Genomic DNA, 27,331 nt, shown 5'->3' on the forward strand with positions numbered 1-27,331 from the left:
TCTTTTTTTTTTCTTTCAGTTTTTCATTAGCTGGGATTTTAAAATTTTAAACTTTATTTATGACTTTTGTTTTTTATATCACAGTAAGTATCCCACTTCCTTCCTCTGCCCACCACCAACAGTGAACCTTCATTTTTTTTTATTTTATTTTTTAATTTTTTTTTCCATATGCTTTTGAGTTGAAAATTTTTTCTCCCTTTTTCTCTCCCCCCCAAAGACGGCGCACAATCTGACATAGGCTTTACATTTACATACCCACTAAACATATTTTCACGTTAGTGAAGCTGTAAGTAAAAATTAAAACCAATAGGAGGAACTATCAGAAAGATGAAACAAAACTCAACTTAAGGTAAAAATAAGTGAGAGCAATTCGACTTCCATAGTTCTTTCTTTGGATGTGGACAGCATACTTTATTGTCTATGGTGCCTTTTAGCAGGATGTAGTTTCCTTCCTTAGCTCTTTTGATTAGATCTGTTTTTGCTTTTGCTTTGTTATAGCACCTTTTCTTTGACCTACTATTTTGGTTATAATGTTCCTAGAAGTTTTCATTTTTTGCATTTGTTTCAGTAGGAAAGAACAGTGAATTCTTTCTATTTGTCTTAGTCCCTTGGTCCTAAGAAATCTGATCAGATTTCTTTAATATTATATCTAGGCTCTTTTTTGGCCATGGCTTTCAGGTTGTCCAATGATTCTCAAATTATCTCTCCTTCATTAGTTTTCCAGATCACTTGTTTTTGATATGAAATATCTATTATGTCCTTTTATTCACTCTTTTGATTTGTTTTAATATTTATTGTTGTCTCATGGAGTCATTTACTTCTCTTTGTTCCTTTCTAATTTTCAAAAGTCTGTTGCTTGGGCAAGGTTTTATACCTCTTGGGCTAAGATATTAATTCTCTTTCTAAGCCTTCCCCCTATAGCTTTCACTTCTTTTCTGTTTTTTTTTTCCCTCTAGCACTCTCATTTCATTTATAAAATCCCAGCTGTTGCTTATGTTTCTGCTTTTTGCTCATCACACAACCTCAGACTCTAGCTGCTCCTCTCCTGCAGGTCCCCATGAAAAGCTTTGTCACTCCTAGGTCCAGGTCCCTTTCTCAGACTGCACTGGATCTGAGGCCCTACTCGGGGCTACGAACAACAGGAACTCATAGTTGGCACCTGTTCTTGAACATTGTCAGGCCTTTCTGTGCTGGATCCATGACCTCTTTTTGCCCTAATGCAAAACTTCAGGCCTTCATTCATTTTTCTCTGTCAGGCTCCACACAGTTCCTCCCTTCATCCTTACCCTGTTACCAGCTTCTGCAGATGTTTCTGTTTGTTTCCCAACTTGGGCTGGGAAAATAACTATTGTGAATTTTTTTCCCTTGAATTTCCTGATCATGGCTCAGTCTGGTACATTTTGTAGATCTTTGTAGAGTAATTGTGAGAGGGAGCTGGGTTTTACTAGTCTCCAGAGATTGGATTTGAATCCTGATCTTCTGACTCTAATCAATACCCTCTATACTGCACCATGCTTCTTTTTGAGTTGAATGGAGGCATCATGATATAATAGAAAGCACAGTGCACTTGAATTAGAGAACCTGGACTCAAAGCCTGGCTCTGATGCTTACTAGCCATGTGATCTTAGGCAAGTCACTTACCCCCTTTCACCTTCAGTTTTTGTTTCCATGTACATGGCAGGGCAGGGATGGTTGATCAAGGACATATGAACAATATCAGATCCCCCTCCCACCACTTAAAGAAATTAGAAAACATTAAGGGGCAAGTAACTGAAATAATGAAGTGCTAAGGTTTCACTTTAAAAAAAAATTATTTTATTAATTTATTTTCATTTATCAACAATCACTTCCATGTGCTTTTGAGTTTAAAATTTTTCTCCCCCTTCCTCCCCACCACCCTCCCCAAGATGGTGCACAATCTGATATAGGCTATATATTTACATTCCTATTAAACATATTTTCACATTAGTGGAGTTGTAAGTAAAGATTAAAACCAATAGGAGGAACCATCAGAAAAAGGAAACAAAACTCAACAGAAGAGAAAAAAAAAGATAGTGATTCAACTTTCACAGTTATGATTACTACCTGTGTCTTTTTCTCCATCCTTTTTTCCTCCTGTTTATGTTTTTCTTTCTCCTTTCTTCTTTTCCCCCCTCACTAGTGCTTTGCTTTTGACCACCGCCTCCTTCAGTCTCTCCTCCCTTTCCCTTTTCTTCCCCTTTGCCCTTACTGCTTCTTCCTTCCCTTCTACCCCCCTCCCTTTTCCTTCCCCTTTTGCCTCCTACTGCCTATAGGGCAAGTTAGATTTTTCTACCTGATTATGTTATTCCCTTCTTGAGCCAAATCTGATGAGAGTAAGGTTCAAACAATGCTCACCCCCCTCCCTTCTTTCCCTCTGCTGTAATAGGATTTTCTGTCTTTTCCTGTAATGTAATTTATCCTTGTCTGCCTCCTCCTTTCTCAGTACATTTTCTAAGATCAGACTAATCCACTACTTGGATCCATTTAACCCACTTATTAGATTTTTTTTTATCATTACATCAAAGTCAACTAATATCTACCCCCTTTATGTATACTCCTTTAACATGGTGTAATAACAATACAGTTCTCAAGAGTTGCAAGTGTCATCTTCCCTTGTAGGGATGTAAACAGTCCGCCCTTATTAACAACATTTTGTATCTTTTTGTCCCATTTACCTTTTTATGTCTTTCTTGATTGAAGATCAAATTTTTTGTTGAGCTCTGGTCTTTTTATCAGGAAGGTTTGGAAGTCCCCTATTTCATTGAATATCCATCTCCTCCCTTGAAAAATCATGCTCATTTTTGCAGGATAGTTGATCCTTGGCTGCAATCCAAGCTCCTTTGCCTTTTGGAATATCATGTTCCATGCCCTGCAGTCTTTTAATGTAGAAGCTGCAGGGGTCCTGGTAATCCTAACTGTGGCTCCACGATATTTAACTTGTTTCTTTCTGGCTGCTTGTAGCACCTTCTCTTTCATTTGGTAATTTTGGAATTTTGCTATTATATTCCTTGGTGTTGTCAATTTGGGATCTCTTCCAGGTGGTGAGCAGTTTATTCTTTCTATGGTTATTTTCCCTTCTGGTTCTAGGACTTCAGGGCAGTTTTCCTTTATGATTTCCTGAAAGATACTGTCCAGGCTCTTTTTTCATCATGATTTTCAAGTAGTCCAGTGATTTTTAAATTGTCTCTCCTGGATCAGTTCTCTGGGTCGGTTGTTTAACTGATGAGGTATTTTACATTTTCATCGATTTTTTCATTTTTTTGTTTCTGTTTGACTGATTCTTGTTCTCTCATAGAGTCATTAGTTTCCATTTGTCTAATTCTAGTTTTTAACAGATTGTTTTCTTCTGTTAGTTTTTTTACTTCCTTCTTCAATTGGCCAATTGTATTTTTAAGGGATTTGTTTTCTTCAGTGTACTTTTTTTCCAGTTTGCCAATTGTGTTTTTTAGAGACTTGTTTTCTTCAGTGTACTTTTTTTTTCCAATTGGCCAATTGTATTTTTTAAGGACTCTTCTGCCTCTCTCATTAGGTTGCTTTCTTCAGCTCCTTTCAGATGAATGCTTCAGGGTGCTTATCCACCTGGGGTCCTTTGTAGTGCTGCTTCCCTTATTTTTGCTGAGGCACTGAGAGACCCGTTTGCTGGGCTGCTGAACTGCTGCTCCTCGTCCTTCTTCTAGTTCAGGTGTTCCAGAGTTTTTTTTTTTCTGTGGTGATATTTTCTGGGTTTTCAGAGGTTGATAGGGAAGGGTGAGAGTGACTGTCTTTTTACTCTGCCATCTTGGCTCCCCTAAGGTTTCACTTTTTGATTTGTTCTGTACACATCTAGTGAAATTTTATTGACTCAGAAACCAAATGAATTGTTTGAAGAGTTATAAAGGGTATGAAATTGAGTGGCTTATTTACAGATTGTAAAGGAAGTATAAAGAAGTGTTTATATTTGGGTGTTCCTTTATGAGGTATGAAGAAATTCTCCATCATTGTGATGAAATTCTAAGTGACTGACTGGCTAAAGGATTAGCCGTACTGGTGGTAGCCTTTGAAAAGTCAACCAGCTCTTTAACAGTCTCTGAGAACTCAGTCCTTATATGGTTCCTGTGTTAAAAGGACCTTACAATAACTGCAGTACCTACCTCACAGGATTGTTATGAAGCTCAAATGAGGTAATATATGTAAAGTGATTTGATAGCTTTAAAATCTTACATAAGTGACAGTTATTATTTAGTGATGATGGAGAATAAATCAACACATCTTTGTGATTAAGATAAGGTTCTCCTTTTTAACTACATGCGCAAATGATTGATTACTACACCACCATCATCATCATCATCATCATCATCATCAGTCATCTCTTTCTCTCCCTCCTTCCCTCTCTCCTCTCTTATCTCCCCCTCTTTTCCTCCTTTTCTCTCTGCTTTCTCTCTCCTCCCCATCTCCATCTCTCTCTCTCCTTGTTCCTCTCATTCTTTCCATCTCTCCCTTCTCTTCTCTTTCTTTCCTCCTTCTCTCTCTCCTCTCTCCTCTTCCTCCTTTATTCTCTTCCCCCTCCCCTCTTTCTCTTCCCCCTTTCTTTCTCCTTTTTCCCCTGGCTCCCCTTCTCTTTCTCTTTCCCCTCTTTCCTTTTCTCTTTCTCCTCTAACCCATCTCTCTCCCCCTCTCTATTTCTTAAAGCTTTATTTTTAATTTATCTCTTACACACACAAGCAAGTCATCCATGATGTCTGACTTTAAGCACAAATCAGGCAGTAAGAAGTTTAGAAAATGAAACAAAGAGAACTAGAAGAAGCAGTCAATTTAGCCTTCAGTGTTTCAAATGAGATGTGGCCCTGTCAGTTGCTGGTGATGCAGGAAAGTTGCTTCCAGATGTACCCTGACATGGTGCTAATGTTTCCTTCATTCAAAGATAGTCATGGACCATAAGCATTGGTAGATGAAAGCTTTTAGAGATGAGAGAATTTGAAAACCTTATCCTAAACTCTAAGCAGATAGTTCTTTGTAGAAAGTCTATCCTCTGATTCATGCTTTATTATAGACTCAGAATTGTGCCCTAATCTGACCATGGATTCTATCTGGGGATCCTACTTGAAAAACTCTCAAAATAAAATGAATTGGCTCATGTAAAATGTATGCAAGGAAAAGGGCATACCTAGGAGAAGCCTGATAAGTCCCTCCTGAGTCCCTTTCATGCATTTTTTTTTTTTTTGCTTTTTGGTGAGGCAATTGGGGTTAGGTAACTTGCCCAGGGTCACACAGCTAGTAAGTGTCAAGTGTCTGAGGCTGAATTTAAACTGAGGTCCTCCTGACTTCAAGGCCAGAGCTCTATCCACTGTGTCACCTAGTTGCTCCACCTCTCATGCATTCTTAAAAAAAGTGTTAATCCCCTTCACAGAATTTCAGAGTTCAAGGGCCATCTTGTCTAATGACAAGAGATCATGCAGCTTTTTCTAGAAGACCTCCTGTGAGGGGTGGGGAGGCTCACTATCCTCAAGGCAGCTCATTCCAATGGGATAATATTTGTGAAGCACTTAGCACATAGTATGTATTTTAAAAATACTCAATTAACACTTCTCTCTCATTCTACTTTTGGACAGCTTGAAATTGTGAGGAAGGTAATACATACATATATACATACATATATATGTGTGTATGTATTACATGCACACACATATGTATATTATATATATATATATATCAATCCTAAATATGTTTTTTTTTTTCAACTTCTCTCTGTTGCTCCTGGTTATACTCTTTGGGACCAAACAGAACAAATCTCATCCATCCTCCACATGACAGCCCTTCATATATTTGGAAACAGCTATTGTGTCCCCCCACCTCCCTGAATCTTTCTTTTTCTTCAAACAAAACATCTCCCCAGTTCATTCAAGCAATCCTCACATAACATGGATTCAAGATACTCTGCTATCTTGCTTGTCGTCCTCGGGACACTCATTAACTTTTCTTTCTTTATTTGAGACAATCGGGTGCCTTGCCCAGGGTCACCCAGCTAGTAAGTGTCTGAGGCTATATTTGACTCAGGTCCTCCTGTGTTCTATCCACTGTACCACCTAGCTGCCCCATCATTAGCATTTCAATGTGCTCCCAAACCCAGAACTGAACAAATACTCCAGATGTGGCCAGAGGAGGGTAAAGAACAGAGGCGTGCATGTGTTTTTATTCCTGGAAACTACACCTCTCTTTATATAACCCAAGACCTTGTTAGTTTCTTTGGCTACCACATCATATTGCTGGTTCATATTGAGGTTGTAGTCCTGTAAAACTATAGATCTTTTCAATATAAACTTCTAGTTTATTTAACCATGCCACACCTACCTTGTATTTGCAAAGCTGAACCAAGGGAGAGTTGTTAGAAGCAAAACAGAGGTATCAATATGGTGGCTTCCCACTTTCCCCCACGCCCATTTACCTAGAAGTAGATGACATTTTCTTTACTGCTGGCAGTTGTAGAAACAGCAGCAAACTTGACCTTCCCTTTTCTCAATATCTTTGACCTTTCCACTCTTCCTTACTCCCAATGCTGTAATAAAACAGCAAATACAGTATCTATGTCTTCTCAAGGGAAGAGGGGTGGATAGTATTGGATAGTTTAAAAAAAAAGTCTCTTTTATGTGTTAATGTACGTTTACAGCCCCCTCCCTCATTCCTTCCAAATTAGTTTTTGGGAACAGGAGCTGACCATTGTATCCTAGTAACGACCTCTTGGGAGACATTCTGCCTGGAAGGCTCTCAGAGAACTCTGAGCTTCCTTTCTTTGCACAACCAAGACCGTTTGGGTTTGGGGACCATCATATTAAAGCTGATACAAATGGTAAAGTCATTTGACAGCCTCCCTCATTCTTAGCTGTCAGTTCCTCCTACTCTTCTTCTTGGTGCTGGCCCCAGAAATCTCTGGGAATGTTTCTCAGTTAATTGTTAATAGCTTATATTTCTGTAGTGCTTTAAATTTTACAAAAAAACCTTTTTTTCACAACTTTGCTATCAGGTAGAGAGAGCACACTTGAGCTCCACTTTCTAAATGAGGAAACTGAGGCTCAGAGAGATGAGATGACTTGCTGAAATTTTCATAGGTATTAAGTTTTGGGAAGTAGGGATTTGAATCATGGTCTCCTGATGACCAAATCCAATACTGTTAACTTGGCCATACTGCTCTCTTCTGAGTGAGGACTGAAAAAAAAAACCAGAACAGAACTTTTCCTGATACAGGAAATCACTAACCCAGGAATTCTTGAAATTTCTTTTATTTTGAGGCTGAGTCTCCCTGTCTTTTCCAACCTGAAGGTGCCACGGTCACTAATAGTCCAATCCCACTACTGATCTGCATGGAAGCTTTGACCACCTCCATTTTTAGCCTGTGTATGGGAAGAAGAGTAAGTACCCTGAGATAATGCTCACTGCTACTCCACATGTCTCAGAAAGAAGAAGCTAAGTTTTTTAAAGAGCTGCAAACATGGTGTTTGTTGAGGAATTCCTGGGGTAATTCAACTGACATTTTTGGGGAGTGGTGATCACGTACCAAGTGTGTATTGGGAGGTAAACTAGGGCTAATTTTCTCAGATCTGGAGGAGATCGGGCCAGAAGTAATGGAACATACCTTTCCACCCAATTCTATTAATGTAGGTCATTTCAACCACAGGTTCCTTCACCTTTTCCTCTTGTTCTCCAATCACCCAGAGCTTTTAAACAAAGACTATTCACTCCTACTAAACACTCATTTCTACTTCTATAGGAATCAAGCATGCAAAAGGAAAGGCTATTCTGGGCTAGAATAGATTGTTTTTAGTTTTTAGTTTGCTTATGGATTTCTTTCTCTATCTTTCCTTTTGTAAAGTACTACATTTTCCTGGGCACAGGGAGATAAGAAAGTATAAAATGGAATTCAAACTATCATTAAATTAGATGTGATGTGGTAGAAAGAGGATCAGCCTGGGATTCAGAAGACCTGAGTTTTAGCAATAACTTTGGAATGATGTGTTGTGTGATGTTGGGTCAATCCTCTCCCTTCTCTAGATCTTGGGAATCCTTGTGGGAGACAAAGAATGTCCCATACACTGACACTCTTATACTCCCCTATAAGGATTGAGCATTCCCCTTGCATGATCCAAGCAGCTCTGACTTTCTCCGTTGGTACATCTCCTGGCCAGTTTTACTCACCTACCCCATCACCTTTGGGAGATGATGATGCAGGGAAAGCCATGATGCTGTGCTCCATAATGGCCAAGACAGCTCTACCTTTTCCAGGCCTTTCTAGGCTACTGATTTTTTCCTGTAGGGCCCAACCCCTGGGGTATAAAATACCTGACGATGCTTTGGAGTCTTAAATGCTTAAGCACCTACTCCTGAGTACACAGATACATATACACACTATACATGCGCACACACACGTGTACACTGTACAAACGTCCCTGGAGAAGTATTATTGTCGCATATCTGCTGATTTCTTTCTGCTGCCTATAGGATGAACAGTGGACTAAACTGTGGCGTTATTGGTGTGATGCAGTTGGTGAGAAGTCATTATGACAGAAATGAACAGAAACTATACCCTAGACCTAATAAGGGAAGAGAGAAGGAAGAACCCATAGCTTTAATATACCATGTATTATGCTAGTTACATGGCAAAGGTAATGAGATCTCCTCATCATGTTCTCCCTTTACTCCTCTCATGTAGATACAAGACCAAAGTAATAGCAGTCTATGGTCAAGGGCAGTATCATTCCCCTCCTGTCCTCATCATACCCTTTTTTCTCTGTCTGTCCCCTTCCCCTCACATCACTTCAGAACACATAGCTATATAATATCTCCACTTCCCCAAGAATGCAAATATACTTACATTCCATGGGAAGATTCAGTTCCAGGTTTATGAGGTTACTGTCATCACATACCTTTGCTAAACAATGCTAAATAAATGACTTTGCTAAATACTAATTGTTTCTATTGGTTGATTTTAATGGGATGCACACAGGTGAGGGCTAGTGAGCTACACTAATAAGAGCAGCCACCTAAACATCACCACAGGCAGCAATCACTTTCTAGGAACTCAGCTAGTGACTACATGTGCAAGTTGTGGAATGGGGACATTGTCTAAGATATATTTGAATCATTTATGGATTTTCAGAAATCCACTGGAGAAATGCTCCATCTGAAACTCAACTTTCATGCTCTAGTTTTATAGGAATCCATTAAAGAAAATGTGGTATTTTTTTCCTTTTGTTTCAGAATGTAATTAGATGATCAGTTTTCCTTTACAATTCATACCAGTTTCTTTGAATTAAGTTTTGTTTGGTTAAGTATTTAAGTACTAATATATGGTGTATTGCTGCACCATTATGATTTATCCATCAGCTATGCTAAATTTAGAAGTGATAAATGTGGTGGGATAAATGTGATGTAGAAATTGCTTCAGGTTTGAACTCACCCGTCCTCAAGGATCTAGGTGGTATAGCGGAATGTGTGTTCCCCAAGTGTTGGAAAGAAATGTTTGCTCTTCTGTTCTCGCTATAGCTTCTCAGTAAATATTCTTTTGCAAGTAGTTAATCGATGTTAATTTGTCAGATGGAGTGCTATCCATTAGCAGTTCATTTTGGTTGGAAGATAACATAATGGTGGCTCAAGCCAACAGCATTAGAGAATCATTCCTAACCATCAAGGATACCCCTAGAACCCTGAGAGAGTGAAAAGTAGTTAGCCTTTCTCTGGGAACCCAACTTGCTAATACAGGTTGGGTGAGCAAGGTCAGAGTCTCACTACAGTTAAATTGCCCAGTGACAATATCTAAATTGGGGGAGCGGGGAGGTGGCTCAACTCAGGGGACATCTTGCGAATGAAGATCATCAGCCTGGGGTGTTTATGTGTGGTGCTGGGGGAGAAAAAGGGCAAGAAATGAGTAAAGGTGTAAATTGGGATGCAGATGAGTGTCAGCGGCAAACTTCCTAAAAAGACATTGTGGTATAGACATTCTGGTATCATGTACTAAAAGTAGAAGATTTGGGCTATAGTTGTATTTTTCCCACTAGCTATCTGTGTGACCTTGGGCAAGTAATTTCCTTTCTCAGTCTCAATTCCTTTATTATCTGTAGGATGAGAGGGTAGGACTGGAGGTTTTCCGAGATCCTTTAGTTGAGAAGGAGGGGACAAGGAATAATTGAGTTAAAGTCCTGACTCCAATGCTTGCCTGTGTGACTTTATGCAAGTTATCTGATACCTCTAAGTCTCAATTTCATCATCTGTGAAGTGGGAGGATTTGACTACATGATATCTGACATCCCTTCCAGCTTTGGGTATAAGATCTTATGGCTTAGCAATTGAGGGTTTGAATGAAAAAAGGAGGTTGGGAATAACTGTTTGAATTAGCCAGGAAGAATAAAATGTGAGAAAAGCATGCTGGAGAGGCAGAGGTTTCCCTAAATAGTCTTAATGTTCTTCTTTTTCAAATAACCATATATATGTATGTGTATAGATAGAATCATATGTATGTATAAATATATAGTGATATACCTATGTAGATGATAAAAACAGAGATAGAGATGGAGATGGAGATGGAGATATGGGTAGATACTTTTGTGTCATTGGTAACTAAGAAGCTAAATTTACATTCTTGAATTAAGATCTCAAGTTCCTCTTTGCTTATTACTTAAACTCTGGGTATTTCAACACACACAGATGAAGCCATGGGTTTGACTATTGGTGCCTGTCTTGGATTGCTTTGTCCTGTGAATTACTATTTGTGTTCTTTCACTACAGTTGCTCTCTGTCATTGCTAGCTTGGAATTGCTATCTTTCTCCCTCGCTAATCCTTTTATTTTAAAGCTATTCTGATTATATTTGCATGACCCAAGGTAGTCTTTATGAGGTATATTCCATCTCTAATGATGTTATCCTTATATTTTATGACAAGGTGAAGAAATACAAAACTCATTCTCAGACATCACCTTCTAGCCAGTGTTCACTTCTGAAATAAAATTTTCTGTTCTGCAATTTTTCTCTTTATCTTTCCCTTGGCTTCAAAGGATAGTAGTGATAAAAACACCACCAATTCTGCTATTGTCCTTGGCTTCTTCTGGTCCATGACTTCATTGTCTTCCATAATATTTTCTAGGCTCCCTAACAGGTTGACTTTTTGTCAAAGTGTGCACCTCCCTTGCTCATTCATACACCTGCACCATACCCTTGGACTTGGCCTTTTAAAGGAGAGCAAGAGGAACTTCACAGATATATGGATTTGGCCCACTAGAGAGGAAACCTTAATATATATGTGCCTTCTCCAAAGAACCCTGCATACCCAGAGATGGCAGCATATGGAGGTAGTGGTGGAGAGGTGAGGTATGTCTGAGCTGAGGCAGGAGCTTCAAGTATGCAAGCCGGTCTAATAGAAACACGGTGGCAAAGTAATGCAATTATTCTTGGACCAAGCTTGCTTTACCCATTGAAAAAATTTATGGATGAAGTATGATTTGGTAGAAAAGGACAGAACCATGATGTGGGAGAGCCACTTGTACCTTGCTGTTCATTGGTACTATGAGTAATGTAGAATATTCAGTTCAGGTCCAAGGCAAAGAGTTTACCCTCCTGAATACATTTCTTCAGAGGGAAAAATGAGTATAAGCCCAGAACTTTGGTACCATGACATAGATTAGAAAACAATTAGAACCAAAAGAAATAAAATGTCAATTGTATGATATCATGCTGAAATAATGGCCTGAAAGTTACTAAATATTAAGAAAGGAAGAATATAATTTGATTTTTTTTTGGTGAGGCAATTGTGGTTAAGTGACTTGCCCAGGGTCACACAACTAGTAAGTGTCAGGTGTCTGAAGCTGGATTTGAACTCAGGTCCTCTTGACTCCAAGGCTGGAGCTCTATCCACTGCACTACCTAGCTGCACCTTATAATTTGAAAACTTAAAAAGAAATCTTTCAAGATTCTTAAGACTTTTTTTTTTTTTAAATTAGGGATAATAGAGAGGAATAGAGGGCACATCTTATGATTGTACTGGGTGAGCTCAAATAAATAGCTCACAATTGTAAAGTTTGAAATATGCTATGGACCTTGGTGGCAGCTAAGACCAGTAAAATGATGAACTCTGACCCAGGAAATATGATGATACTATAACAAAGTTTTACCAATGTTTGTAAATATGTATAAAGAAGCTGAATGAGGGTGGATTAAAGAAGAGCCTTTAATTGCAATCCATTTCTGTCATACAAGGAAAATCCTGGTAGCTGTTGTCTACAGATTCCTGGGTCATTACCTTTCCTTCCTCAATGCATTTAGTACATGACTCACATTTTTCTCTCCTCCCCAACTCCTGTCCTCATACTAGGCAACTTCAACATGACTCTCAAACACCTGAGCCACTCAGTTCCTCTACCTACTCATTTCCCATGGCTTACTCCTCCACCCCACCTTAGACACACACAAAGACGGTTATAACCTCAATCTTGCTATCATTCACAAATATATCACCTTCATGTATAAGAATTATTAAATCTCCTTCACTGACCATAATCTTTTGGCTATCTCTCCCTCTGCCTTCCCTTACTAGACTCTATTCTTCATCCACATTGTGACCTCTAATCCCCCCATCTTCTCTGTGCTAGCCACTCTCTTTTCTTTTTCCCACAATGACCCTTTGGTGAACTTGTTCATTGGTCAGTACAGTGACCCCTTCTTTTGAATCTCTGACCCCTCTTATTGCCAGTTGTACCCTGTCAAACCTCAGTCTTGGATCATTCCCGTCATCTGCTGCTTTTACTCCTAAATACATGCTGCTGAATGAAGGTAGAGAAAATCACACAACCATTCTGACTGGCTCCATTACAAATTTATGTTATACAACCTCAACTGGGACCTCACTGCTGCTAGACAATGTTTCTACATCTCTTTTATCACTATCCTACTTTCCACAGTGACTCTTCCAAACCTTTTCATCTTTACTCAAATCTTCCATGGCTCCCCCTACCCTCTATCCTCTCAGCTGAGAACATTGCCTCATATTTTACAGAAAAAATGGAGGCCATTCACCATGATCCCCCTCTTCTTTCTTCTTCCTCATCTCATTTCAGTCAGGTGCCTTCTGTCATTCTCTCCTTGTTCACCCCTATCTTATATGATAAGGTGGTTTTCCTCCTTAACAAAGCTAGCCCCTCTACCTGATCAAGTGATCCCATTCCATCCCATCTCCTCTGTTTATCCCACTCTGTCACTTATCTTTAGTTGCTCTCTGTCTATCTACAAACAAGCCCATGTCTCTCCCATTTAAAAAAAAACTTTGACTTTTCCCTGTTTACTTGAATGTTTAAGGATCCACTGTCATGGCCACTTAAAATTGGATCCACAAGTCTATGGGCTCCTAAGAACAAAGACTAATGATCAGGGAGCACCTCAAATGACTTAGAAGATTCTCCCCTCTATTCCAACCCAACAGAATCCTGTTTGGATCTACTGAGATCCAGATCCTCTTAGCAGTCATGGCTCTCCTTCTGGCATAACTCAAATCATCAAGCCAGGCGTGGGATTACAGATGAAGGGTAGAAATAATGAATTTTCAATTGGGAAAACCAATGTGATGAACGCATGGCACTTTTAAGAGATCAGTGTAAACCAAGTCTGGAAAGCTAGGTCTGGGCCAGATGTTCTTGAACCTTAAATGGCAGAATAAGGTAAATGGACTTTTCAGCAGGCAAAGCACCATTGAAGACTTTCGAGCTTTGGAGCTTTGATAAGAACTAGACATTAGGAAGATTAATCTAGAGGCAATGTGACCATCAAATATGGGAAGGAGATTTAAAACTTAATAGCTTTCCTGTCATATTAATTCTTTTGCAAAACTAATGGATATAATGTTGATTAATTAATTGATGGCTCTATGCCATCTCATCATTCTGAACACAGGCTGCCTGTAAGAGTTTACACATTGCTTTTTGTGGTGGAGGTAGGGTGGGGGGGAAGTGCTTCTTTACACTTAATTCCCAGGGGTCTTTGCTTCAAAGTGTATTTTGGCCATTGTGTTAAAATTATCTGAAATAAAAAGAAACTGAGGCATAAAATTTCTGAGTATAGTTTGGTTTAATTTGCAAAGCTAGCATTTGCATATCAGATCAGATCATCTGACCCCTCAGAGGTCAGAGAACTAAGTGATTTACAGAGTTGATTTTTGTAACAGAAAAGAAGAATTTAAAAAAATAACAAAAACTTGTTTTGTACGTAATTCAACTGGACAAGGCAGGTCCCCTGACTAGTTATCTTTTCCCAGGCTTTCTCAATCCTGCCCAGAAGTCCTTATCTTACAAGTGGTGACTTTTGTAACCAGGAAGTGTACTAGGAAAGAGGAACTTGTGGTCGGTAGTTAGCAGTCACACTCCCTGCCTCCCCACTCTCCTCTTCCTTAGAAGATTCCATTACTCAACTTAGACTCTCACTCAAGAAAAAAGGGAGCATAAACACTGAGATTAGATAAAGGAACTTGCCCTCTAACTTTTCTTTGGCTGTTAGAACTTAGCCTTTGGTCAACCCTCCTTTCTTCTAGAATGGGAAACAGCCTTTTTAAAAAACCTCATAATCTTATGACAGAGAGAGAGAGAGAGAGAGAGAGAGAGAGAGAGAGAGAGAGAGAGAGAGAGAGAGACAGAGACAGAGACAGACAGACAGACAGAGTGGGAGAGAGAGGAGAAAGAGAGTGAGAGAGAAAGGGGGGGAGTGAGAGGAAGAAGAGTGGAAGACACAGACAGACACAGAGAGCTATGCCTCTAAATATCCTATGTCAAAAAGATTAATCCAACTGGAAAAGGAAGTGGGTTTTAATCTGACATGACCTATTCTTGTGACCACTGCTTTCTTTCACAGATCTTTTCTTTTGCAACCCTACCTGAGCTGAAGTCAAACTGAAGGGCCTAAAGTTTGCAGAGCTGCCATATTCTTAAGAAAGTGGAGTGATCAGGCTGCTGGTCCTGGAGTCAAAGACTCTGGGTTTGGATAGCTGCTCTGCCACCTGTATGACTTTAGGTAAGTCATTTGATGGATCTGGGTTTCAGTTTTCTAACAAATAAAACAATTAAGTTGGACTAGAATCTAGTCTTAGCTCTAGATCTAATTCTATGTCCTGCTCACTTTTTACCATGTCTCCATCCCTAACCGTTGTAGTAGATTCTTAGTCAATGTTGTCTCCTTCTCTGCTTCTTTCTCTCCATCCCTCCCTCCCCCAGAATTGTCTCTCCCTGTGAGGTTCCCATCTATCATCACAACTGCCTGCTCCAGGGGCTGGGGGCCTGTTCCCCACTGGGGGCCAGATTGCCTCCTCCAGGCTTCCAGCTCCAGCTATGGAGAAGAGGTACCAGAAGTGCTTGGGATGGGGGTGGGGTGGTAGAATTCTCTGTTCACTTGACCGGGGGCCCTTTCCTGCATGATTCTGGGTGGGTTTCCCTTCCCTGTCCTGCAGATGGAAGCTCATCTAGGACTCTTTTCATGCCTTTAAATACAACATCTCTGAAAACAATCCCCTGCCTCCACCACCACCACCACCACCACCACCAGCAACATTTCAATGGGGGCTGAACATTTCTGGGAAGGGGTACGGTCCGTAAAGCTTATCCATAACCCAGGAATCAGTCTTGTGCAGGGCTGGGGTCTCACTGTATGCCCCATGTCCAACCCACACTTTTAGGAGACTTTCTCAGGATTCAGGGTATCTTATGGTCTGTACTGATTTCTTAGTGATAAAAATAGAGCACAGTGGACTGACTTGTTTCTGGCCACGGGGAAGCTTGGGACTGTCCACTGATACTGAAATACGTAGGCCAGGAACAACGGCACTACCTCATAGAGTCACTAGCTCTATGGAAGACAGAAAGGAAAGAAGCATCTATTAAGTACCTAAGATGGGCCAGACCCTGTGCTAAGCACGTGTATCATCTCACATTTATCTACAACCCTGGAAGGTAGGTGCTACTTATTATCCTTATTTTATAGATGAGGAAACTGAGGCATCCAGAGGTAAAGTGACTTGCACAGGGTCATGGAGCTAGTAAGTGTAGGAGGCTGAATTTGAAATCAGGTTTTCTTGATTCCAGGCCTTGTGCTCTATCTAAGGGGATGTGGTGTAAGGATGCAACTGTCCAAACAATTTACTCAGTAGGGTGGTAGTGTGGTCTCCTGTTGTTGTGGTTTCATGGTGTGTTGTGGGCTCATCTGGAAAGTATTAAGACTCAGACCATCTCCAACCCAAGTAAAGGCATTTATTGAGAGTGAAAGCTCTCAGAAACCAGCTGTGTTCCAAGAAGGAACCTGCAATTTAGTGAAAGCAAGATGGACTTTTGTAGCGCAAGATGTAATTATATAACAGAGTATATGAATATTAAAAAGGTTTGTCAAAGGATTAGGTAATAGGGAAGGGGTCTCAGCCTCAGTGGAACTGCACATACAATTACTTACAATGTGTAGAGAAAAACCCATGGGGTGGGGGAGAGGCATGCAAGTATGATAATAATATTATAATAAGCCTCTTTATGTCATAAGTTCACCTGAAGGACAACTTTTGCTGTTACTGCATAGGCGCTTACTTAGGGAAAGTCCCTTCTATTGTTCTATTGTTTTGTCTGCTTGAGCATCCTAGTGGTGCTGCTTTCTGATTGGCTGAGTATTGTGGTCCTGTGTGAGACTAGATGGATGTGGTTGTGTTTGAGTGCATGGACACACCTGCTGTTTCTGTGAGGAGTATGAGGAATGGGTCTGGGAGCAATGGCTACCTAAGGCAGTGACTGGGATTCACCACATGGCCTACTGTTCTACTGAGGCAGTGAGGCTTATATGAGGAAGTTAGGATATTGAGTCTGGGGGCCTGTGGTGTGGTTAAAGCCAGATTGTGTGGTCAAATCAGGATATGCCTGCTGTTCAGTGAGGCTTATAAAGAAGTTAGAATATTGGGGCTGGGTCAGCTTTATTAGGATTCTATCAAAACTATGTATATGCATTCAAGTTAGATGCCTACCTAGAAGTTAGGTCACTTAGCCCATTGATCTGTATCTATTCTTCACTGTGGTTAGTTTTGTTCTTACCAATATAAACCAATATGTTCCTGGTCTCCTACCTATTCCTCTTGTCTTTTATTACCTGCCCAAAGTCCTTGAACTTCCTTATACTATTCTCTTTCTCTCTCTCTCTCTCTCTCTCTCTCTCTCTCTCTCTCTCTCTCTCTCTCTCTCTCTCTCTCTCTCCAACCCCTCCCCCACTTTAGGAATCATATTTCTAGGAATACTGATTTATGAAGAATTCAGTGGATTACAGTAGGGAATGGTCTGTGAACCAAACCCTAGAATGCTGATGTTCTTTGCCTTTTTTCCCTCATCATTTGCCCTTTTTATTTCTAGAACATCTTTTTTTTTGATCTTTTGTCCAAAGACACTCTTTGTTCTCTTAGTGTCTCTCAGATAATTTCAGATGATGTACGATCTTTTTTAAAAGATAAAATTAAAAAGCAAACAAACACATCTCCTGCTTATAGTCTTTTCTAGCCCTTTTCTTGTTCTGTTGTGTCTGACTCTTTGTGACCCCATTTGGGGTTTTCTTGAAAAAGGTGCTGGAGTAGTTTGCCATTTCCTTCTCCAGCTGAACACAAAATTTATTTCTCAGTTTTTCATCACTATCTGAACCTGTGTGTTTTTCGTCTATTTGATGTTTGCATGTTGAATACTCTGTTCATTTCTGGGTTCTTTAAAAAAATGAGATAAATTCTTCCTATTTGCTAAACACATTTTTTTTCCATTACTATTTAGTCTTACTTTTTTTAGGATACATTTTGTTAAAGTACAAAATGATCATCTTTGTTTTTTAGAATATTCCAATTTTTTCCCCTTTAATATAAAAATTTGACCATAACATTTCTTGGTGAGTTAAATATGGGATTGACTTCCATTGATGTTTTGTATATTCTGTTGACTTGTATTTTTCCATCTGAATCTAATAATTCTGGATAATTTTTGTGTGTTAGATCCTGAAGTATTATGTGTAGATTTTTAGAAATCCTGTTTTTCTACAACAAATGAAATATTGAATTTGTCTTTTGCACTCTCACTTCACATTCAATATTCTCATTTAATGGAAAACCAGCATTCTATACCTCAACTGATAATGGTTTTCTGTCACATTGACATGGCTCATAGCAATTGCTTGTGGGAGTATATAGCATTCATTTGTAGTACAAACTACAGTTAGTTTCTTCCTTCCCTTCTCCCCTTTCTTCTGGATAATATTATAAGAGAAGAGGAGGCAAGGAGGAAAAGAGAACTAATGTGGCTTCAGAGGACAACAGGAAGTTCTCTTCAAAGGAAGATTCACTGTGAGGATTCATTTCATAAAAGATAAGAAAGATTGTCAAGCAAGAGACTGTGGTTGGGACCCTGGTTATTGAATCAATAAGGAAGAGCCCAAGGGATGCATTTACTGTAATTTAATCTTTTTGGGTAAGGAGCCTGATGTAAGCTACAGAACAACAGAGAAATTGAAGAGTATTGGGGGTGTTGTTTTTATTTTTATTTTGTTAAGATGGCATTAGGCGACAAGGAGTGGTGATTCACTTAGGCCAAGACTAAAGACTCTATTCATTCTCTTAATGAATGAAACAGGATATTGTGATGATTAAAAAGTTCTGAGAGACTGAATTTCTGGGTAAATCAAAATCAGCTTTATTGACTATGTTTAGAAAGCAGTCAAAAAATAGTCCCCTCGGTAGCCAAAGAGAGGGAACCCTTTGAACCTTTGATATTTATAAAGTCTTTTGGAAAAGGGTCTCACCTGAGGGTGAAAATCAGCCCTGATTGATCAACAAGAGAGTGAACGTTATAATGGGAGGTAAGTCATATATTAAAATGAGGGTCTTGTGGTACGTGATCTGTGTCATCTAAATCTTGGTTAATGGAGACATCAATTTCCATATTACTTGTTGGGAGACAAAGAGAGAATCAACACTTCCCCATATCTGTCTGGAGAATAACACAGTGCACAGGATTAGCTCATTAGCCCATTAGCCCAAACTTAGAATTTTTTTTTACTATTTGTTAAGATCTTGGCCTGTGTAAATTTTCAAGAGAGATTTCCTACACTGGTTGGTTTCTGGATGAGGAAGTAGAAAAGTGGAAAAACCTCAGTCATAATACTATAATTAGTTATTAAATATAAGAGAGAAATATTCATTTTCTCACAATATATGGGATATCAGCCTTTGGTTAAAAAGGTATTATGGCTAGTGACCCACACGGGGGAGCCCCCTCTCACAAGGGGATATGTTTTTGGGATCTGGATTCATCCAGAAGGGGCCTGACCCCTAAATGGTAGTGAAGAGTATCATACTTTCTCTTAGGCTTGTCGTGTCTTGCATTATAGGGGACCAAGTCTTGTGCAGGGATAGTAACTCTGGAAGAGACAAAGTGCATCCCATACAACCTCTGGTAATTATAGAGAAGTCGCTGCTACTGAAATTTTTAATTTCAGGGGCAGCTAGGTGGCACAGTGGATAGAGTCAGGAGGTCTGAGTTCAAATTGAGCCTCAGACACTTGATACTTACTAGATGTGTGACCCTGGGCAAGCCACTTAACCCCATTGCCTAGCCAAAAAAAAGAAAAAAGAAAAAAAAGAAAATTTTAATCTTATCTGCCAAGTCTCTCTCTCTCTCTCTCTCTCTCTCTCTCTCTCTCTCTCTCTCTCTCTCTCTCTCTCTCTCTCTCTCTCTCACACACACACACACACACACACACACACACACACACACACACACACAAAACACATATCCTAGTGAGATTCATACCTAGAATTGTGCTCTCTCAGTCTGAGGTGGAGGCTCTGAGAGTTTGGGTCAAAGGGAACAAACGATAAAAATGGGGTTCAGAATACAGGGGAGGAAATGGGGCAGATCCACCCTCAGATGTTCAGAGATTACTGCCTATACTGCCATTTCCCAATCCCCTTGGCTCCATTTATTCAAAAGAGTATTTTAGTGCCTGCTATATGCTTAGTATTTTGGTATTTCCCCTCTCTACTGCAGAAGAGAGCATAGTTCACATGATAGCCAAATGGAGATATATGTGAGAGAAATGATTATTAATAACCAATATCTTGGGGAGATTTAGAACTCTTCCCTTCTTCCAAATACCTGATTTCAAAAAGTTAAGTCTCTTGAAAGACATTACTGATAATGAGATTGAGTGAACTCTCCTCCATCTTGGTCAAACCTTACCCTACCTCACAATGAATTTATTCTAAGATGGGGAAGCCCATTGAGTTCTACTCAAGCTTAGGTGGACAGATCTCTTTGTCTTCCTGTAGCACAGGGCCTGCATCTCCACCAAATGAGAGAGTCTTATACCAGTGAGCTTTGGAACAGGGGTTACATCTGTAGAAAGCACTGTGTTGCCTTCCTACATTTTTTTCTTTGGCTGAGGCATAATAGATTCTGCTCCAGTCTTTTATTTTAACTCTGTGTGAATCTCTGTTTCAGATGTGTTTCTTGTAAACAACATATTATTAGATTCTGCTTTTTAATCTATTCTGCACTGCTATACTCTTCCTCCTTTTGGGCTTAGTCCCCTCCATTAAAATATTGCATCCTAATTTGTGGTGACAATCTAGTACTCTCCCCAAACTTTTGTCTCTGTAGCCTGAGCCCTACTCAAGTAATGGCCATTTGCCCGGTAACCACCAGATAGCTTTATGGTACAAGGTCCTCCAATTTTTAAAAACTCTCTAATTCTCCTGTTGGTCTATGCAAATGAGTGGCTGGAGAAAAGATGCTGGGGTAATCTATGCCTGGGGCTAGACTACACCCCTGTAGCACTTGTGTAATACCAGATTAATAGCCAGGGCCTGCAATACCTGGTACAAGAAGCTTGGGACAGTGCCCCCCTCTGCAGGAACAGAGCTCAACTTTAAAAGTATTGAAATAGACTGGAAAAAATGAACAAAAAACAAAAAAAAAGGACCTGACCATAGAAAGCTATTATGGTGACAGGGAGGATTGAAATACAAACTCAGAACATGACAACAATGTTAAAAAAAAAAAACCCTACATTCAAAGCCTCAAAGAAAAATGAAAATTGGTTTCAGGCCCCAAAAGAACTCTAGGAAGAACAGAGAACATTACAAAATGCAAAATGGATAACTTCGATTACATTGAATTGAAAAGTTTTTGCACAAACAAAGCCAATGCAACCAAGATTAGATGGAAAGTAGAAAATTGGGAAAGAATTTTTACAACCAGTGTCTCTGATAAGGGCCTCATTTCTAAAATATATAGGGAATTAAGTCAAATTTAAAAGAATGCAAGTCATTCTGCAATTGATAAATGGTCAAAGGATATGAACAAACAGTTCTCAGATGAGGAAATTAAAGCCATATATAGTCATATGAAAAAGTGCTTTAAATCACTATTGGTGAGAAAAATGCAGATCAAAAAACTTTGAGCTACCACATCACACCTATCAGATTGGCCAATATGACTAAACAGTAAAATGATGAATGTTGGAGAAGATGTGGGAAAATTGTTGGTGGAGTGTGAACTGATCTAACCATTGTGGAGAGCAATTTGGAACTATGCACAGAGGGCTATAAAAATGTGCATATCCTTTGACCCTGCAATCCCACCATTAGGTCTAGATCCCAAAGAGATCATACAAATGGGAAAAGGACCTCTTTTTGTGGTAGCAAAGAATTGTAAATTGAGGGGGTGCCCATCAATTGGGGAATGGCTGAACAAGTTGTGGTACATGAATGTAATGGAATATTATTGTGCTATAAGAAATGATGAGCAAGCAAACTTCAGAAAAACCTGGAAAGACTTGTATGATCTAATGTTGAATGAGGTGATCAGAACCAGGAGAATGTTGTACACAGTAACAGCCATGTTGTGTGACGACTAATATTGGTAGACTTTGCCCTTCTCAGCAATGCAAGGATGTAAGATATCTCTAAAGGTGTCATGATGGAAAATGCTATCCATATTCAAAGAAAGAACTGTGGAGTTTGAATGCAGATTGAAGCATACTATGTGCTATTTTTTTCTTCTGTTGTGTTTTGTTTCCTCTTTCTGGTGGTTCCTCCTATTGGTTCTAATTCTTCCTTACAACATGACTAATGTGAAAATATGTCTAATAGGAATATATATGTACAGCATATATCAGATTGCATGCCTTCTTATGGAGGAAAGAGGGAAGAGAGGAAGAGAAAAATTTAAAACTCAAAAGCTTATGGAAGTAATTGTTGATAAATCAAAATGAGTTAATTAAAAAACCATAAAAAAAGAAGAAGAAACTCCAGGAAGAGCTCAAAAAGGACTTTAAAAATCAAATAAGAGAGGTAGAAGAAAATAACTCTTTAAAAATTGGACAAGTGGAAGCTAATGACTCTATCAGACATCAGGAATTAATCAAATAAAATCAAAAGGATGAAAAAATTGAAGAAAATATAAAATAGATCCAATAGAGATAATTAAAGAATTATTACAGTACCTGAAAGCCATGATCAAAAAAGGGACCCAAACATCATTCTTCAATAAATTATCAAAGAAAACTACCCTGATAGCCTAGAACCAGAGGGCAAAGTAGACACTGAAAGAACACATCAATCATCTCCTGAAAGAGATACCAAAATGAAACTGCCTAGGAACATTATAGCCAAATTCCAGAGCTCCTAAGTCAAGAAGAAAATGTTGCAAGCATCCAGAAAGAAGCAATTCAAATGTTGTAGAGCCACAGTTAGGATTACACAGGATTTAGCTTCTACATTAAAGGACTGGAGGGATAAGAATATGATATTCTGGAAGGCAGAGGAGCTAGGATTACAACCAAAATTCACTGTGCTTAGCACTTTATTTTTTAAAAATAATATTTTATTCTCTCCAATTATATGTTAAAAGAATTTTCAACTTGTTTTTTAAGGTTTTGAGTTCCAAACTCTATCCATTCCTTCTTTCCTTTCTTCCTCCTTGAGATGGTAAATAATCTCATATAGGTTATAGATGTGTAATTGAGTAAAACATGTCCATATTATTCATTTTGTACAATAAGACTTGAATTTAAAAAAAAGGTGAAAAATAGTATACTTGTCTTTACTCAGACAACATCAGTTCTTCCTCTAGAAGCAGATAGTGTTTTTCATGATGTGTCCTTTGGAATTGTTTTGGATCATTGTATTGCTGGTAATAGCTAAGTCATTCACAATTCTTCATCATACAATATTGCTGTTTCTGTGTATAATGTTCTCCTGGTTCTGCTCACTTCACTTTGCATCAGTTCATGTAAGTCTTTCCAGGTTTTTCTGAAATCATCCTGCCTGTTGTATCTTATAGCACAATAATATTCCATCCCAATCATATACCACAGCTATTCCCCAATTGATAGGCACCCCCTTGATTTCCAATTCTTAACCACAATAAAAAGAGCTACTATAATATTTTTGTACAAATAGATGCTTTTTCCTTTTTTTTAAAAAATCTTTTTGGGATACAAACCTAGCAGTGCTATTGCTGGATCAAAGAATATGCACACAGTTTTATAGTCCTTTGGGCACAGCTCCAAATTGCTCTCCAGAATGGTTGAATCAGTTCATAACTCCACTAACAATGTGTTAGTATCCCAGTTTTCCCATATCCCCTCCCACATTTATTGTTTTCCTTTTTTTTTTTAATTACCTATCTGGTAAGTATGAGGTGGTACCTCAGAGTTGTTTTAATTTGCATTTCTCCAATCAGTAGTAATTTAGAACATTTTTCATATGACTAGATAGCTTTCATTTCTTTGTCTGAAAATTGCCTGTTCCTATCCTTTGATCACTTATCAGTTGGGGAATGACTTGTAGTCTTATAAGTTTGACTCAGTTTTCTATATATTTGAGAAATGAGGCTTTTATCAGAGATACTTGTCGCAAAATTTTCCCCCCAGTTTTCTGCTTTCACTCTAATTTTAGTTACATTGGTTTTGTATGTGCAAAACCTTTTAAATTTAATATAGTATTTCATACTGCTTTCTGTATCTTGTTTCATCCTCAATTCTTCCCTTATTTGTAGATCTGACAGGTAAACTATTTCATGTTCTCCTATTTTGTTTATAGTATCACCCTTTATGTCTAAATCATCTCCCATTTTGACCTTATTGTGGCATATGGTGTGAGATGTTGATCTATACCTAGTTTCTGCCATACTGTTATCCAGTTTTCCCAGCAGTTTTTGTCAAATAATTGACTCCATTAATTCTTAAACATTATTCCTAGACTTCTAGAAATTGTTTCATTTAGTGTATTTGCATCTTTAGCACCTAGTGTAGAGTCTGATACATGGTAGGTATTTAATCCTTTACGTGTCTATGCTTAGTTAGATCTTCTCTTTAGCTAGGTGCTTAATTGCTAGCATTTTCCTCTCTCTACTACTAGTGTGTCTTGAGCCAGTAACTTTGCCAACTTTCCCCTGTGCCCAAGAAATCTCTCTTTCTTCAGTTGTTTCCTATAGATTTTCTTTCCCAAGTAAAAATCCTGTCATAGGAAACAAACACTCCATGACTAACTTCTCTTGGTCAACGTTTTGTGAGAGAAAGAGAAAAAAATCAGTGTTGGGAGAAGTCAATAAGCTCTATCCCTCCAATATTCTTTCTTAGACTACTTTTTGCCAATTTTGTAACCAGTAATTAGTGTCTATCTATCTCTCTGATTTGATCAGTTATGACACAAAGTGTAAACACACACATTTTGTTGTTATTTAGTAATTTTCACTCATGTCCAGTTCTTTGTGACCCATTTGGGATTTTTTTGGCAAAGATACTGGAGTGGTTTCCCATTTCCTTCTCCAGCTCATTTTATAGATGAGAAAACTGAGGCAAACAGTATTAAGTGACTTGCCTCACTTAACTGTAAGTGACAGGGTCACACAGCTAATAAGTGTCTGAGGCCAGATTTAAACTCAGGAAGATGAGTCTTCCTACCTCCAGGCCTGGTACTCTATCCACTGCTCTACCTAACTGCCCTATGCATATATTTTTGCATATTTGGGAAGTTGCCATATAAACTTTAAAATATAAAGTTTCCTAAAAGTTAACTTCCCCCCCAAATAAAACCCCTCAATACAGAAAATTAAATGGAGTTTTAACTAGTTTCCTTACACTTCTTTCTTAATCTTTGCCTTTTTAAAGAAATGATTTCTGGTTTCATTTATAATGATAATGCTATATATATGGTTAATTTCTTTTACAAATATGTAAAATCATTGATTGTTGAAAAGAGGTGACACAGAGCATGTGAATAGTGAAGGTTTGGGGAATATGGCAGTGTGCTGGGATCTAGAGGAGCCCCAATCCCCTGCAAACACTCTTGTAAAGTTTGAAAATGCACCCGTTTTAAAAAAATAATAATTACCTATAGAATCCTCCATACAACCCAGAGACACAGAGAAAGACTGTCAGAATCATGCAGAAATGATGAAGTACACAAAATGGGGTTGATGGAAAGTCTTGTGCAAAGCAACCCTAGGGCAACCAGAAGAGAGGATCAATGGAGTTCAGTTCAACCAGAGCAGCAAATAAGAGGAAGAGCCCAATGACAGGAGAAAGGCCTTAGGCAAAGACTAACTGGAGGAGACCCTGAAGCCCTTGTGGTGAGAACCCAGCATGGGGGCAGACCTGGAGTCTAGTAGTGGGGAGGAAAAGCCTTAGGCAGAGCCTAATATGGGGAGCAGTTAGTAGTCGTAGAAATGAGAAAGGCCCCAGGTGGAGCTCAGCAGGAGCAGCTCCTAAATTCAGCATCAAAGGGAAACACCCCAGGCAGAGACACTTCTCACGAGGCAGCCTAGTACAGTGGAAAAGCACTGGCTCCAGAGTCAGATTACTGGGTCAGATCCTGTCTCTGATGCTTGGGAAAGTCACCTATGTGACCCTGGGCTTCAGTTTCCTGATCTTTAAGATGAAAGATTTGGACTAGATGACCTCTGAAGTTCCTTCCAGTTTTAAATAGATAATCTTACAATCTGATGATCCTTATTCTAAGAAGACCTCTAAATGCCAATAAGGATCTAAATCTATCATCCTGTGAATATAGAGCTAAATCTAATTAGATAACATTGAAAGGAATGGGTGACAAGTCTTGCACTCAAGTTAAAAAACCCAGCATCACAAGTACAAGATGGAAAAAGCAATTGGATTTTTTTTAGGAACTCCAAGTTCGGTATGAATCAACAGTGTGATACAGTAGTCAAAAAAGATAATATAAGGTTAGATTATGTTGAGAGACATAATATCCAGGACTAAAGAGGTAATTATCCAGTTTTGCTCTGAACATATTGGATTATTTTGTTGAGTTCTGAGTGTCATCTGTTAAGAAAGTTAAGTTGAAGAACATCTGGAAGGTGACCAGGCTGTTGAAGGAATTTGACATGATACCATTTAAGGATCAGTAAAAAGAGCCTGAAGAAGAGAAGACTTGAGTAACGTTTGATAATTGCATTCAATACTTGAAGGCCTATTGAAAGAGAGATTAGACTTCAAGGGCTAACAAAGGGCATAAGTAGGAGCCATGGGTAGAAGTTTCAGAGAGATAGAGTTAGGCTTGACATAAAGAAAAGCTTCTGGATAATCAGAGTAATCTAAAAATGGAATGGTCTGCCTCTGAAGGTGGTGGTTTTCACCTCCCTAAGTGATCTTTAAATAAAGATTGGATGATTTATTGTTGGAGATGTTGCAGAGGCTATTTCTGTGCTGGTATGCATTGGCCATGAGAGTGTCAGTGGCAGAGTGGCAAAAGAGGGGACAGGACATACTAAGAATTACAGTTTTCAGACTGACTATAAATTTGAACTTTGACTTGGCTATTGGTACTCTCTTCTTTCCCAGTGACCAATGAGTTGCCATGTAGCTGGTGGAATAGAATTATATTACTCTTGACATTCCTGTTATAACTGATGCCAGAAAAAAGGAAAAAGCTACAGATAAATGGAAGGATGGCTTACAGGTACTCTTTGAGAAGAGTTTTAGAAGAATTGATTTTATTGTATATCCAAAGCCAGTAAAGAACATTATTTCATGGGAATTTGGTTATCTCATATTTCAGTACCCATGATAAGTACTTGCAAAAAGACCATCATGAAAATAATTTCAACTTACACATAATATCAGTTATTAAGAATGAAGAGGTAGAGAAATTCTATTCTCTTCTACTCTAACCTTGAGAAGATCCTCCAAATTAAATTGACATACACTCTGATACTTGGTGACTTTAAAGGAGAAGATGGCATTAGATGAAGATGGTAAGAAATATGTCAAAAAGCATGGGTCAGGAAGA

This window comes from Phascolarctos cinereus, unplaced genomic scaffold (assembly GCF_003287225.1).
Source record: "Phascolarctos cinereus isolate Bilbo 61053 unplaced genomic scaffold, phaCin_HiC Scaffold_726;HRSCAF=1367, whole genome shotgun sequence".
Lineage (NCBI taxonomy): Eukaryota > Metazoa > Chordata > Mammalia > Diprotodontia > Phascolarctidae > Phascolarctos > Phascolarctos cinereus.